The sequence below is a fragment of the Dermacentor silvarum genome, chromosome 2, assembly GCF_013339745.2.
Source record: "Dermacentor silvarum isolate Dsil-2018 chromosome 2, BIME_Dsil_1.4, whole genome shotgun sequence".
In the NCBI taxonomy this organism is placed as follows: Eukaryota; Metazoa; Arthropoda; class Arachnida; order Ixodida; family Ixodidae; genus Dermacentor; species Dermacentor silvarum.
Genome location: NC_051155.1, coordinates 245,897,622 through 245,914,068, shown reverse-complemented (window position 1 = coordinate 245,914,068; position 16,447 = coordinate 245,897,622). Strand labels below are relative to the sequence as shown.

General features: G+C 48.4%; 1 protein-coding gene across 1 annotated transcript in view; it reads left to right on the top strand.

Moving 5' to 3' along the window:
* LOC119440783 (uncharacterized) overlaps positions 1 to 16,447 on the top strand; it is a 123,941-nt gene that overhangs the window by 41,980 nt on the left and 65,514 nt on the right. The window lies entirely within an intron of this gene.

The following is a 16,447-nucleotide window of genomic DNA, read 5'->3' as shown; positions in this document are numbered from 1 at the left end:
ACGCTCCACTATAGCCCCAGTACGCTGAGTGATTTCAGCGAGACAAATATTTGAACATCCTAAGCATAGGCCGCAGTCACTGCTCCACGCCGGCGACGTCTTGTGGTGCCGCGCTCGAAACAGAACATTGCGTTTTACAGTTCTCGACGAGTAAAAGAAAAATGGTTGACACGGTTGGCCTCTGCTACGTCTTGAAATCACACGTGCACGAGACTTAAGGATAATCAGTGGTGCATAGCAGGGAAGCGTGATTGGTCTGCGTGTGAGGGCGCGATACCTGGGACGCCTACTATCGCTCGGAACTGCGGTACTGGTGAAAGTGGCCAGCTGCGTCGAGAAGAACCGGCCGCCGGGAAGCGGCTGTCCCCGTTTTTGTGGCCGGGAACCGGTTGCCGTTTCCGCTTTCGCAAGCCTGGTTGCCCCATCCGCTCTCCCTCTGTCGGCGTCGAGATGCGCAAGGTCATTCCGGTCCGACAAAACGCGCCCATGGCGGCAGCCTGAAGGCGCGATCCCGGAAGGGAAAGTATCAGGCATCGGGGATAGGGTCCCGCGCAGACTGTGCGACACCGACCGCTGTACTCAACTGAGCATTTGTTGATCCCATCTTGGCGGCCCACGTGGGCCGTCCCTCAACTGCCGGGTAAGGGGGTTGTTCATTAACGCTGTCGCCAGAGGGAGCTCTCATTACCGAGAGTTGGCGCACCTGGCACGCAGCCAGCGCCGGCTCGTCCCTGGAATTGACGAAGCGTGTGTATCGGCCTCCTAAACAGCTGTCAAGGCGAAACGTCCTCACCAGCGCCGTCGCGCTGCCGCCCGTGGTCGACCACGTCGTTTGCCGGAACGCAGACGCCGTTCTGCAACTGCGCGATAGTCGGTCGAGCGCTGCTAGCTTGAGGGACGTTGCTTCGCAGTCGCGCATTGAATAACACGCTCGGTTGAACACCGCCTGTCGTGTCACCGAGACGCGTACGGCGTTTGCCCTCACTCCAGGCTAGGAGAATTGTCGCCATCTTCTGTACACTTCCCGTCGACAAGTTGGGCGACGGGGACGTGGGCCCCTTTTCGTGCTTTTCGGAAGATTTCCTGATGCTGTTGTGACGCTTTGTGCGTTTCCTGGAACGACCCGGAGCAGATCCCTTTCGTCGTTGCCGCGATCGTCAGTGACACGAGTAACACTCTTGCGTAAGAGATTTGTTGACATGGGTCCTGATGCGAGGTTCCTCGTGTATGTTCCACCCCACTTTGCAGCCGCCGGCGGGTCGTTCACAGAGCGCCACATATCTACATAAAGCCCACACGCCAAAGCACGCATCAAGTCAGGTTCATAAAAGCAAAAAGAGTATGCATTATGATTACACAGCTCTTATAACCACGGCTAAAATGCAATATCTGTCCCTAACGCTTATTATAAATGAAGAGTTCGAGCTATGCCGAAATTGAGGACGCTACTGAAACCATTCGAAAACAAATGCCATTAAATTGGGTCAGACATCTTTCTTTTTCTTGTTTTTGACTCCATATGCATGAACGTGGGAAACTCGTTTAAGATTACAAAAGGCTCACTGGGTGATCCTCGCCGGACTCCACTGAACACAAAAATGCCTACGGATCCGCGGACTGCTCATTCGAAGTAGTGATTGAGCGAACGTGTAGCTTGAGTAACAATTCCTGTAGGGCGATGTACCATGAAAACAAAGGCTGACAGTCATTCCTGAGGTGCTTACCGAGACAGCTCATTCGCTTTTTGTTTGCCCGCAAGGCCCATTAAGGTGTTTTAAATCCATGACAGTTCATCACGATAGGACCATGACAGTCAGACGATTATACGACGACGTCCGACGGTTAGTCTTAGGAACCGCTAGAGGTGTTCGCGCTGCTCTGTGATCGTGGGCCCTGCTTATTAGCAAAGCGTCGCACGCACACCGAAGGACGCCATTTTTGAGCCACACCCCGTCAGCTTGAGTTGCGCTCGTGCGTGAATAGCAGCAGAGACGTCGTGCCGCGACCAAAGATTGCGCAAGCGTTTGGCGGAAATTTGGTTGACGCACGATGTAAGGACTCGGTTCATCTGCAAGAAGCTTGGTTGCGTGGTTTACTCTGTGCCATCATGAAATGAGCCAGGTGGGTCCTTTCCGCCAAATCTGATTATACCAAATTTTATATTGAAAATATATGGCAACGATACGACATTGAGAAGACACTCGAAAATTAAAATCCTTACTGAAATCTCTTGCCTCCGCATGGAACGAAGTCATCTTCGTTTCTGCCCTAAATAGGAGGCGTGTCATACCAACGGCGTCACACTGCTCTGTTGGCCGCTAGCAGCTTTGACGCGGGCTTCCTTTCACGCTCCCCATTGCTGAAAACTCTTTAACTCTGATGAGATGATGTGTTGGTTGATCTGCTTTGGAAATCAATTTGAACGGAGTGGCTTTTACTGTGCTCGGTAATTCTTCGCCTCGAATGTTTCAAGTGTAAGTACTTCACTTAGTGCGACTGCGGGGCATGTCTTGGCATAACTAACTGAGAAGCATTCCATAATTAGAAACGTCACGGGCATGAGACGGTCTGCCAGGTACAATAAATGTCTGGAGGCCAAAATGGACCACGGGGTTGTCAAAACCCTGCCCGTGGACGGGTGGAAAAGCCTAGCCTACTGGTCAACAGCTATGAAGTCGCTTGCGTCGTACTGCCTCGGGACGCTGCCTACCGGCCAATACGGGACTCGGTAGTCGCGAGATAAGGATAATAAACCCCTGGCGGTGCAGCTGCTTTCCAGACTGCCGCGCCCGCTACTTGTTGTTTCAGTGCAACCACGAGACGGCGCCCATCGAGCCTTTCTTGAAAATTGCCAGAGACTTCGATTTCCGCCTCTAAAAGAAGCTCTTGGAAAACATTGGGTGCCACTAGAAGGAACACCTCGCTCCGAGGCTCCGCCGCATTCTCAGAAAGCATGCAGCATCGCCATCGAGCAGGACATGCAAGGCACGATCACCTCGTCTCAATCAACGTGCTATGCATGGCCGCTCGTTGTGCATGAGGTGGGCTCGATCGGCAGAAACGTGGCAGCGTTTGTCAGCACGCAAAGCGGCCATGGCGTAGTGGTTAGAACGCCCGGGTTGGACAGTGTAATAGTAAGCTGGGCTGACCTCAAATACTGTGTAATCAAAAAACGGTGATTTGGTGGGCTGATCCTGGCACCAGTGCACAATGTGTTATCGCGAGGGATTTAATGTGGTTTGTAACGCGGGCCAATCTGCATTGCACATGTTGGGATGAAACTACGGCTCTCAAAAAACACACAGAAGCAAACACGACAGCGCGATTTTTGCTGCGATAGAATTGATGTTATCACCAAACAGCCTAGACGTACGCTCTTGATCAGCTATGCTGTGTACCACGGCTATAATGCAAAGAAAGGCTCGCAGATAAAGCCGCCAGACGACGAGGAGTAGAGCGTTCAACGTGCGTATCGAGACCATGTGAGTCACGCGTCTGGCCGAGGAAAGCATAGAGTTGTTGGAAAGGGCGACTACCAGCACGATTGCTCACCAGCCGCATTGTAGTACACACGCGGAAGTACCGACACATTCAGCTCTACCGCCCGAGTTCCCTTCTGATTGTTATGATGGAGAGAATGTGCCGAATTTACAATGTGCTGTGCAGGAGGCATCATCTCAGTGCTCGTAAGTGGACACAAAGGAGGTTCGCACACAACCAGCATACAATGGGATTCCAGAAATTTTCGGGGGTCCCAGCTGCGTCCGCCGGCCAGTCTCGGGGCGTTTTTGAAGTATACGCACAACTTCCAAGCGCCGGTCTCCGTGTGAGGCTCTGATGACAGGCGCATACCGGCTCAGAGATAAAACAAACTTGTTTAATGGAATCGTTGAGTTAGTTGTCCGCTAGGGGCATTCTCGATGTACCACAGGCAGTGGAATCGTTGAGTTAGTTGTCCGCTAGGGGCATTCTCGATATACCACAGGCAGTTCCGGCTGATTCTGTGGCGCACGTCGGCGTGCATTAAGCATACGTTCTGCTCTGGCACAGACATCTTCACTTGGTACGTTTGCTGGGCGCAAGCTTATCACAAACATCGGCCCATTGCGTACGCAAGCCCATCATCGCGTAAGCTCGTCAAAATGTTATTTCTTGAAATGTACCTTGTCGGTTGTCGCACCTCGGTTCAAGCGGGGTGGCGGCGAAAACAGATGCCCTGGAAAGAGACACTGGACTGCCATCGAGAGAAGTGTGGCGTGTCCTGACAAGTTTCAGCAAATCTTTTTATGACGTGCATAAAAACCGAGCGCATTCCGACGGACTAAGCTCCGATGGGGCTATATGCGGTCAGTTAGCGCGGTACGAATTGCTAGGGTCAACAATGCGACTGATTACATAAGAAATAACTGATCCAAACATTGACATGCCAGTATATTCCACAACTCGCATAAATGCGCAACACCGGGCTAGAGAACCGACCGTCAGGGGTATACATCCGGTTCGGATGAACGCAGCTGGCAAGATTTGTTCGTCCCGGTGATAAATTTATTAGCACATCGGGGTGACGGCGTTATTCATGAGCACAGTACACACGTCCGCGGTTGGCTCATTCACACTTGGAAACTTTTCCCACCTCGTTGAGGTACAAGTGAATACATCACGGACGCCGTTATATTCACTTCTACCGCAGTGCTGGCAGCGGATCGAGATAACGCTCAGCTTTTTACTGTACACCGTCACAATGACTACCCGTTCGAAGACTCACCCGCTGCATGTCCCGCATATTCGGCGGATCCCGCATTTTACAAATGCATAGGAGGCGTCCCAAGGTGGCGCGGCATACTGCACAACACAACACACGCGTTCGCAGCCCAACTCTGAACCACGCCCGGATGACGGTGAAATATTTAAGTGCCTCGCGTCCACGTCGGCGCGGCGACGTCGTTTGTCGGTGTATTTTGTTGCCCTTCTAAACTCTCTCAAGCACCGAACCTCAATGCTTCTAAAAAATAAACTTTACCGAACCCGTTTCAAAAGCTATCACTCGAAGCGCGCATTCGCAGTAAGAAGTTCAGTGAAGAGGACGCCCGATTAGAAAGCATCGTAAATGTTACAGTGGACGCCATATCGTGGGAGTGTCTTCCTCGATGTTGGTCACAGGCTCGAGCATCAATACTAGTTCGGAAAACTAAGTGAGCGACAAAACGAACATTCCCTTCGGTTTAGAAAATTTATCACCTGCTAAAAAGTGCTTGAAACGGCCTAACGAAGGGACTGATTGGAAATGCGTTTTGATTTTCTGCACTGGCTTTATGGGTAATAATTTTGTTTCGGTGTTCGGAAAAGGGGAGTGTTATAGTGAGAATTGTCCACGTGTGACGCGACGATCAGCAGAGTCTTATGGTGGCTTAATACCACGTCAGAGCTGGCATCGAGGCACCCTACATACTTCAATCATTGGCGAATCATTAGGTCTCGCTACTGAAACATGGAGCCTATTTTCGCAACTGCCTTAATTGAATGAAGAGCTGGTATGCTTCCTTCCATCCAGTGCACATTACCGCAACAACATTGGACTGGTTCTGCTGCGCGAGGCTCTCGTACGCGGCTGCTTCAGTGCCATGGAAAGACGGCTGGCTGCAGCAACTCTCGACGCCACGTTGTTGCTGACAACTGGGTGCGGCCATGTCGCACACTTTGGCACGCATCCGCCGCAGACTGCCTGCCAGGCAAATGATAATAAAGAAAATCTCAAAGGATGGCGACTCTTCGTGTGTCGCAAGAAATGCGCAAACACACCCAGGCGCGTTGCCGTTCTTTCAGTTTTCTAAGCAGTGACATTTCATACTGCATCGAGGAGTTACCGTATATACTACTTTTGTAGGAGCAGCACCTTTTTCTTTCCTTTTTTTTTTTCTTTCTCGCAATCTCAACAACGAGGTGCGGCCTTCACATGGAGGTGAGCCATTGCGGTCTAATTTTTGAGGCCTCATGTAACATCATGCGTGTAATAATTTTTCTGGACGATTTTATTTCTTTGTGTAAAAAAGGTGCAAACGCTGTTGCTATTATAACGCATATATTTTTTGTTCACGCAAGCACGCCACACAACTGCTGCCCGTCCATAGTCCTCACTACTGTCGCTGCTAAGAGTCGGTTCGATAGCACCACTCATGGATGCAGTCGTCATCAGAGCCCTCCATGGCGTTAGGTATGACCGACGTCAAAGATTTTCACAACGATGTCCGATCGCAGCGCACGCCGCGCGCACAGAATCCCAGAGCATGTACACGAGCTGCGACGCGCTCTTCAGTCTTCGAATTGTTTATTTCAATTGTTTTTCCGAATTCTGGGCTGGCAAGTTGGGGGTTGCGGCTCTTACACGAGTGCAGCCCTTAGCCGAGTATTACGGTATTAGCCGCGAAAATTCTCAGTTTCTTTCATGCTAGTGCCAAGAAAATAGAATTCACTTTCAGTTTATTGTATCCACCACTTGTGATGATCCGAGTCCCACTCCATGTTTGCGCGAAGTTGTACCTAGAACCCCTCCCAGAAAACAAGAAGGTCTTTGCCGGTTTCTGCGCCACGATCGCATTCTGTAAGATAAGCCACTTGGTGCCAATGGTTACTTTCCAGCAATGCCTTATTGCTTATGCCAGCAATACCAGCTGACGACGTTCCGCGTCGCCAAGACAAAATTATATGGCGACATCTGGTGACAGAAGTTAAATCAGTCTTGCGGCAACGGTGGCGTCCTTTATTTGGCCTACCAGCGTCAACACAACCTAAAGGTGGTGCCGTCGCCCGGTCTCTCTTTTTTTCTTTTCTTCTCTCTCTCTTTTATTGTCATGAGTAAATAAGGAGATGTTGGCACTAACACCATGCTGTCGGCTATTACGAGACACAACATCGTACACGTGTTTTGTTTTCACGTCTTGTACAGCAAATTATCAAGCCTCCGCACATGGCAAGACCGAGTCTTTCGATGTTTTAGCAACAGGGTGGTCCCATAGGTACCCGTTATACTCTCACACATTGCCACCGAAGCAGCGGGGCGGTTTCTGAGCAGAATATTGTATTTCTTAGCAATGCCTTCCCTTATAACAACTAATTCCCTAGCGTCGTGCGAAGATCACCATTTCTGTCGTCGTGACTACTGTTATCACAGTAAAGTTAGCTGCTCGGCTTCGAAATATTATATATGTATATATATATACACAGCACCGAGGTGAGTGCATTGTGACACAACGATTGAGTGTCCTTTCGCTCACTTTCTATGTCGCCCCACTGCCGTGCTTCTTAACGAATCTTGCACGTTTGGTAATGCACATCTTTTTTAACAGTAGCACGTGTGTGTGCTTAATCGTGGTAGCCAGGGCTTACTGTTATGATGATAAACCGAAAACGCCCTTTTTTCCATGTAAACATATATTCCACACTACGTTACGGCAAGTACAGGAATTGAAAAAAAAAAAAAAAGCGTTTCACTGTAAATTTTGCTCAGCACGCGTAAAGCACACCAAAATATTCTCAGCCGACTGCACTTTCTATGAAGCACTAAACACCAAAGCGCTTTCAGCGCAAGAATTTCAGTCAGTTGTGAAAAAAATATTTTTTCCCCTCTAGTGACTAATTCGGTGGCCGATGAGCTAACGTTACCATATTATAACGAAGTGAGCACACCTTCGCCCACTTTGTACACTCGCTGATTATGTATGTCGGGGCGTTATCAACCTCCTGCATGTTCAGAACCAATTGTGGCTACTTGAGAGGCACTGAATACAAAGAAAGAAGCCTTTTTTAATGGCTCTGACAACTATAAACTGCGCGTCGAAACTGCCAAAGACGACACAGTACTGAGGTGGTACGAGATCGCGGGTTTCGCATCGCAAATCGCACCGCGGGATCGCACGCTGCGCAGTGTTGGTTGTGTGCACCGTATTGTTGCGCTAGTCCTTGGTCGCACGTGACGTCACAAGTTTCGCGGGGGAGCGCCGTCTTGGTCTGGAGGAAGGAAATACAACTAAAAGGGAGCGTGAAGTCACGCAGCCAGCTTTCGCGAGCCGTGACATTCGCTTTCAGCAGCGCGAAAGCCCGCATCCACAGAAACTTGGGCAGGCGCCATTCGCCCAGAATGTTTCGGCCTTTCCGCTTACGCTTCCTCAGCCACGTGAGCAGGGAATCTTCGGCCTGCCCTGTCGCGTGGCCACGGAAGCGGCGAGGTGTGCCAGCACCTGCCCCGACGGGCGTCGCTCTTGTCCCGGACGCTATAGATTAGGCAGGGTGCGCAGTGCGGCCACAGCGGGCTCGCCAGTGGTGCAATCGATCGCGCCTTGGTGACTGAACGGGCGCTTTCTATTTCGCTGGCAGTCCGTCCCTCTTTTCGAGTGAACGGGGGAATGAGATACACGAAGTCTGACATGCTGCTGGCGTTGAGCGAGGACGCGCGTCTAGCCTAGCGACTGTTCACCCCCACCTTCAAGAGGCACCTTTTCCTGCGTTACACTCCCCGTTAAGATCTCGGAATACAGACCAAAGCAAACGCTGGCTAAGCAAGATGGCGGCGTGGTTTTGCCGCCTGGCTTGCTTGTAATGCGACGTTATTTGGGTGACAAAATTGGGCGACCCGACAACGATCTGTCGTAAAGCAAGCACCACAAACAAAGTGCATAGAAGGAAGGATAGCAGAGCACCTGTCCTGTAATACTTCGTCGTAAGGTTGCTTAGCATTGGCCAAGTAATAAGAGGAATGTTTTGAGCAAAACATCGTACAAAATTCTTACATGCTGAATTTACAAATGTTCTTTTTCTCAAGAAAATTAATCGGCAGACGTGACGCGCCTCTGTGGCCAAGATCAGTAAGCCCCTTCATTAACTCTACCTAGCTTGCGACATCCGAGATGCAAATGTCGCGAGTCACGCGGTTTAGAAAATCAAAGTGCAGTTTAAGCGTGACTGCATCAAGCAGCCGACACATACTTCGGGAAGCACGGCTCGCACGCCTACTCCACTCCAACCGGAGCGAGCGACCGCAGCGGCAGAGAGCGAGCGTCATTCTTGCCGTGACGTCAATCGCAAGGAAGCAGCACCATGCGAACTTCTCTCCGCTAATATTTGTGCCAAGATCACCAGCTAAGTATCGGAGGAGAAGCTTTTGCGAAACCAGTGCTTGGGCAAATGAAAAAAGAAAGAAAAGCGTACTTGCTTGAGTCACGAAACTTCTTGATTTCCGTATAGATGGCATGTTCCGCGATCTTGCTGGCCACGTTTGTTTGATGGGGTAATAATTAAGTGGATAATTCTGGTGCAACCTTTCCCGCCTTTCAGTCATGTGGTATGTTGCGAGCGAAAAGTGATTGCGAAAATATAAGTAATACCGCGGTTATATATTTAGTATAATTAAAGCAGTTGTGGGAGTTATCTACGCTAGCTCAAGATGTGAGCTTAAGATTTTTTTGTTAACGATGAAATGTCATCCGCAACTACGGCTGGCATAATACTTCTTGTACTGGTAATTGAAACAAGAAGGGGCGCGCTTGCTTCTTTGGTGAAAACCCTGAAGCAAGAGGTCAGCGGCACACTCGTTATCGTCGAGTGTTTCACATTTCTCGTTGTTGAGTGCGACACTGCACGCTTTCTGAGCATTTATCACCTGCCGGAATTTTCTTGGACTGTTCGTTCGTTAGGATTCTTGGTAGGCCATCGCACTACAGAACAAGATGTTGCCTTGTGTATTCGCGTTCCCGTGAATAACTGTTGTTTGTCCTGCACTTTGTTATACAAGCATTTCTTTGTGTTTTCGCATCTTTGGTGAACGAGGGGCTTTTTTTGCGGCTTTCTAGAGTTGCTCTCTCTCTCTCTCTCTCTAAATCTCGGAGGCTTTGTGTGGATGGAAAAGATGACCTCGAATTAGTAAAACAAGTTGTATAAATTGTTACTTATAAAATCGTCGAATAAATTGTCCTTTTTTAATTATTATTTTTATATTTTTGCGTGCAATGTTAAAGGAAGTATGGACAGCCTTATTGTTGCCGATTCTCCTAGGAATAGTAATGGATGGCAAACTGTGGGACAGTAGTATTCAATCCAAATTGATGGCAGCGCCTTCTGTGGCACGTGTTGGTTTCGATAAGAATTGAAGTGTGTTGGTTAACAGTGAAACAAGCAACGAGAAATCTTCTGACTTCTGTTTGGCTTATTGTTACATTAGGATCGACGTTGCAGTGCTGGAAATGCAGCAAAGTCTGAGCTGCAAGTCTGAAACGAGGCAGCAGACGCCCAAGAGCATCGATTGTTCACGACAAAGAACGATTGCGACATGAATAATAACTGACAGGAATAGACGCCTGCTCGTCGGCCTGATCCTTTAGAAAAGTTGGCGCTTCAATTGGCAAGTCATCTGTCACTTCCCAGAGATCGTTACTGAGCCACGCTTCATCGATTGACTGAATAAGTTGAGTTGGATGACAGTACAAGATCGGACACGTGTTGCAGTTTTGGAATGAAACAGTGCAAGTTAGTACAGAAAGGAAATTGAATTCTGGGGTTTAAAACCACGATTTGATTATGAGACACGCCGCAGTGTCCGGATTAATTTTGACCACCAGGGGAGGGGATCTTTAACGTGCCCCCAATGCACGGTACACGGGCGTTTTTGCATTTCGCCCCCATCGAAATGCGGCCGCCGCGGCCGGGATTTACAGAAAGGAAAATGCGTGACATAGGTATTGCTCGGCAGCGGCGATAAAAACCATTGTGCGGAATAAGCTGCTGCTAGGGTACTAGTTCCTTCGCCGTTTGAGACGCGTCATCAAGCATGTAGCGCTTGGAACCGGCAGAGAGAGTTTTGAGTAGAAGCAAGAAGGGGGTGACTGCCACAAACTTGCGTCTTACAAAAGCAACTTTCATTATTGCTAATGACCCTGGTACTGAAGCCGTGCCTTTAATTTTTTCATAAAGCGGAATGGCTCGCTGTATTTATTTGGGATCAAGTGATAGCTTCAGAATAACGTAATATGAATACCTCGGATTGCATAGATTTTAATAATGGCCCTCCAGCGCTTACTTCTTAAGCCTTGATTTTCGGTTGTGGCTAGGTCAGCAGATAGCCTTTTCAGTTCGGCAATGAGATGGCTACTGTCGAGACCAGCGCTAAATTAAAAATTAAATTATGGGTTTTACGTGCCAAAACCAAGCTATACCAAGCCAAAACCAAACGTAGTTAAACCAACCGCTACAGCGTGCCTCATAGGCTTGCCGTAGCAGAGGACACTGGATTAATTTTGACCACCCGGGGTTCTTTAACGTGCACCCAATGCACTGTACACGGGCGTTTTTGCATTTCGATCTCGCGGTTCGATCTCGGGCATAGCGGCGCAACGCCAAAGCAAATGCGCCACCACAGCGGGTGAGAGAGACCAAGGTTTCTATGTAACCTGACAGCAATAAAAGGGAGTTTATGACGCTTAGACGCCCGAAAGCAGCGTCGCAACAGTACTGAGCGCTCCAGTGCGATGAATTACTCTATACTGCTAAGGGCCTCGTTGGTTGCTGCTCGTAGCGGGACGAACCGCTGGCGGCGCTTATATGCCAGGTCACTACATCGTCATCTATCAATTCTAGTGGAATATATACTGCGCCCATGTGCCTTAAGATTCTGCAGATACGGTAACCATTTTCCTATACAGTAACAGACGCGAAAAGCCTTCGTCGAGTAAGTGTGCTAGACTTGCGATTCACATGTGTTCCAGATGCCTCACGCCAAACATTTATAAATTCACGGACGTGTTCGCAGTCGCCTTGGATTGCTCAGAATATCTTTGTAGGGCGCTTAGTTGTCTGATTATATAAAATATCTTTCTTTTGAGCCCCCCCCCCCCCCCCCCCCAAAAAAAAAAAAAAGAAAAAGGTACGACTTAGCTTATTTTGAAGTTGAGTGTGTTTATGGGTATCCCTCATAGTGGTTATGCGCTAATCCCGCCTATCCACGCAAATGCGAATTAGATTTACACGATGTTTACCAAAGCTTGTTTTTGGGCGAGTTGATGCTATCCTTAACTACTGCTGTTGCTTACTTTTTTTTTTTTTGATGGATTACTTTCTTCTTTTTAAGGGGAGGGGGTGGAGGAAGGAATTGAGAAAGGTCAGCAATGATTTCGAAAATGACGTTCTTAAGTACTTCTCAGTCACTACGCGTTTGCGTGTCTAAAATGTAGCGCGTTGGAACGTGTTCTCAAAGAAAGAGACCAGTATGCCGTGCCTGCATGAGCCGGTAGCATCCAGTGTGAACGAGACAGCCACGCCAGCATCTTCTCAGCGAAGATTAGAAAGCTACTACGGTCGCAGTTGATAAGCGATGGGGCAGCGCCGGGAGCCGATTGAAACCCTTCTGTCTGCTTGGGTTGCGGCCAACACGCGGCCATCGTTCGTCGAACACATGTGCACACGTAAGAGCGCTACAATCCAGACGTGCGAACACGTAGCACGTAGCGACGCCCTATTATTAATACTTGCCGGAATTTCCGCAGAACCGAGAAATTTAACAACAACAACAACAACAACAACAACAATAATAATAATAATAATAATAATAATAATAATAATAATAATAATAATAATAATAATAATAATAATAATAATAATAAGAAAAACGCTAGAGAAAAGAATTTAGTCTCTCATCTAACTTCGCTCTAGACTTTTGGAACTTGTGATGTTACAGTTCTCGTTATTAATACTATTCGAACTGTTCAACTAATTGGGCAGACCATCATGCATGGCCGCAGGTTGTCTTGTGTACGGCGTTGGCTGCTCGGACTCTTCTTCATCAAGCGTGTTTGAGAGAAATGCCTTGCCGCGCGGTCGCTCTATCTATCTATCTATCTATCTATCTATCTATCTATCTATCTATCTATCTATCTATCTATCTATCTATCTATCTATCTATCTATCTATCTATATCTATCTATCTATCTATCTATCTATCTATCTATCTATCTATCTATCTATCTATCTAAGATCACCACCCTCCCCTCGAAAACGGTTTAGATGTGGGCACCCGTCCGGTGTTTCCAGCGGTAGACTTCTGTGTTTTTTTTTTTTTTTTTTTTCATTTTGTCTTGGGGTCTCCTTCGTCTTCCTCGGTTGCAGCCCCACTTGGCCACGCTCCTGCGCCATGCTCGGGCTCCTCGAGGCTCGCGCTCGGGAGAATAAAGAAATCAGTGCTTTTCTTGCTTTCTATTCTGGACGGTCGTGTAGATAGATGTCGGCTATAGCCCACGACACGTCCCATGGGATGTAGGGCCTCGTTTCGATCCCTATAGCGTGACAAATAATCTGGAACACTTCAATCTTACATTTTTCAAAAGCAAAATGTGGTGTAAAGAAATGTATTAAGTGGACAGTCTCATAGAAACACCAGAAAGTCGTACAAGTTTTGTTTTCATACATTTGCGTGCTTTGTCAAACAGGAACAATGCGCGGTTATGCTGTCATTTCACAGCATTTTTTATGCATTTATTCACAACGCACTGAATATACAAAACACAGAAATAAGGGTTGTTTTGTTCGATGTAACATTCGGAGCACATAGGAGATATGTATACGAAAGGTAAACGTCTCGTATGTCGTTAACGACACGCAACAAGCGCCGGAAATGCAACCACGTGTGGCAGCAGCTACAAATTACCGGAATGAGTTATATCACTCACCGAGCATGTGCCCGTGTTCTATAGCTGAAATCAGTGCTTTGTGCATGTTGATCGCTGTGCGATCACTTGCGATCGCCGTATTGGGAACACTACCTCTAGCCCCCGTATACATCCCCTGCACGCGCTCCCAGAGGGGGTACTACCCTGGGCGGCTTGCGTCCGTATCGTAGACAGGAATAGATACGATACGATTGGACAGGAATGGAGGCGATTGCGCACGTGGTCTGCGCTTCCCTGGTTATAACGCCACGTGCGTTCGTGGGGAGAGGGGGAAGAGTGTGATATGACAGCGCTGCAGCAATGGAGACGAGCAGGGGGAAAGAGTGTGGCGATGGCGCCTGTGCACGTGGCCTACGCTTCTGTGGCTATAACGTCACGCGCGTCGGAGGTGCTGGCGAGGCTGCAGCAGCGGTTGCGGCAGATGCATGGGAGGTGCGGCGCTTGTTTATAATGTATGCAGCCCATCTATGCAGCCTAAAAACTTCGCTGGTAATCCATCCCCATATGAATGCTGCGGCCCCCACGATTTTTTTTTTTTTACTCTTCTTCACTCAATAAATACAGACACAATTCCCGTCATTAAATAAACGTTCTCATAGCCATAGGCGTATCAAAATTGTTTGCTAGAGCTCAGTGCAATTTATTTTCAATGCAGCAGCGGCGTAGCTACTGAAGCAATAGAAATGGTACACTGCAGCCTGCACGAAGTGAAACTCGAGCCTTAAGCAACGTCTTATCTTACCTGGAGATGTTCTCGGTATTCACTCGCTTGTGCAGCGCGGCGGCTAGTTTTGTTTCGCTTGCGTTCTTACAAAACAATGAGAGCACGAGTAAATGACGCCTGCCGCACTTCCGATTCAAACATGATGAAGAAAAAAAGGGGCCATGAAGCCGCACTCGGCAAGAACACAGTTTATGCTAAACAAAAAACAAACAATACAGCCAGTACTGTCTCGTATATGAACGCGGCTTGTTTCTGCTCGCGATCGCCGCTTTGTGTAGTGGCTCCATATTCGCCAAGTTATGAAGCGCTAATTCTTGGTTCTTTTTATTTCATATTTGATTAAATTTTGTGTAACAAATGTTCACGAGGCTCGGTAGAGGCAGCAGCGTACGTTTTTAACGCAAGCAGCGCTCTTGGTGGTCGGCATGAAACAATGTACGACCGCGGCGCCATCACTGGCGAGGATACGAAGCTGCCCCCAGTGTCCGGGGCCTGGTATTGGTCGCACACAACCATAGAGTTTCCTAAAATAATTATTGTATGAAAATCTGTGCACCTAACCTCTGTCACGACCATACAGTTTCTTGCAATAACCACTAGAGGGAACTCTGGCGCTGCGATCGTTCAGCCACCATGGGAAATGCATGGATTTGTCTAATCTTCGTGCTTGGGGCTTCAGATGTTCTTGTGGCTTCGTTTGTATTACCCTTTATCTGTGCCTGAATTGGTCAACATTTCAAAGCAATTTATACTTGTTATAATTGGACACTCCAAGAGGATGTCTGCCGTCGCCGTGAGGTTCCGTATAAAGTCCAAGGGCGATAACGTCGCCGCGCGCTTTCATGGAGAGCGAACGCTGGCGAAGAGCAAACGCGACGTCTTCCGTCACGCGAAAGGCCTTGGGGGGATGTGAGGGAGGGAGGGGAGGCGACGTTTAGCTGCGGCACAAAATTCGTATCTAGCGACCGGGCGCAAGGGGAACTGGCGACTGAATCTCCCACGCGAAAGGAGGAAAACGGGAAGGCAGCGCGGGAGGGAAGGGGTGCGGCTTGTACACTGCCAGCAACTGCGTACTTGTACTTTGCGCGGCTATGGGCTGTCGTGCGCACCGTATCTTAAAAGCGATCTCCACACGGCTCCTACCTTTGTATGCGCTCTGCTTTCGCCGCTCAGTTTCCGTTGAAGCGAAAGATCGCACGAACCTTCGCTCGCTGCTGCAGTGGCGCTTGCTCACGCCAGCGTTTTGACAGTGGTTGTCTGCGATCATCGAGTGTGATCTATTCATGTTTGCTTGTGCGCGCTGACACCATATATTCATATATTCAGATAGTAGGCGAATATATAGCTCTCTACTAATTTGCTATCGCAATTGATACTTCGCCTTTCGGGCGAAACTGCGACTTTTTTTTTAATGCTGAGGGTAATAAGGTCCTGCAAGCACGAACTGCTGCTAATTGCAATGGTCCTGCTTGAACATGCATCCGTGGCGTAGTGGTTTCAATATCAGGCTTCTGTGCTAGAGATCCTGTGCTCGAATCCTGCCGTCGGACAATTTTAACAATGTTTATTTAATTATTTATAACGCAGCACTTGCTTACAAATGATCACTTTGCAAAGTCATTTAAAGCTAGAAGGACGAAGTTTAGGCTAATCCATGGGCTATGCATCATTCCCATGCTGGCATGAACTGGCCGCTTGCAGCTCCCGTAGGCACTAGCACCACAGTTCCCTCGAGTAATTCCTTTATGAAACCCTGTGGTCACGACAGACTGCAAAGTCCTGATGGGGTAAGAGCTATCTGCTGTTACGATGAAATATGTGAAGCAGGCGCGATTGGGTATCGCTTCATCAGAGGACTCACACGTGCCTACCCACCGCCATCGGGCCAAAATCAGTCCTTGTTTAAATTATCACTAGCAGTAACGTTTTCGACCGTCACAAGCCGAATAATATAGCAGCCAGAAAGCAAGAACGGCGCTTTTCTGAATTCGTCTGTGCGTAATCTGCTATTGGAAAT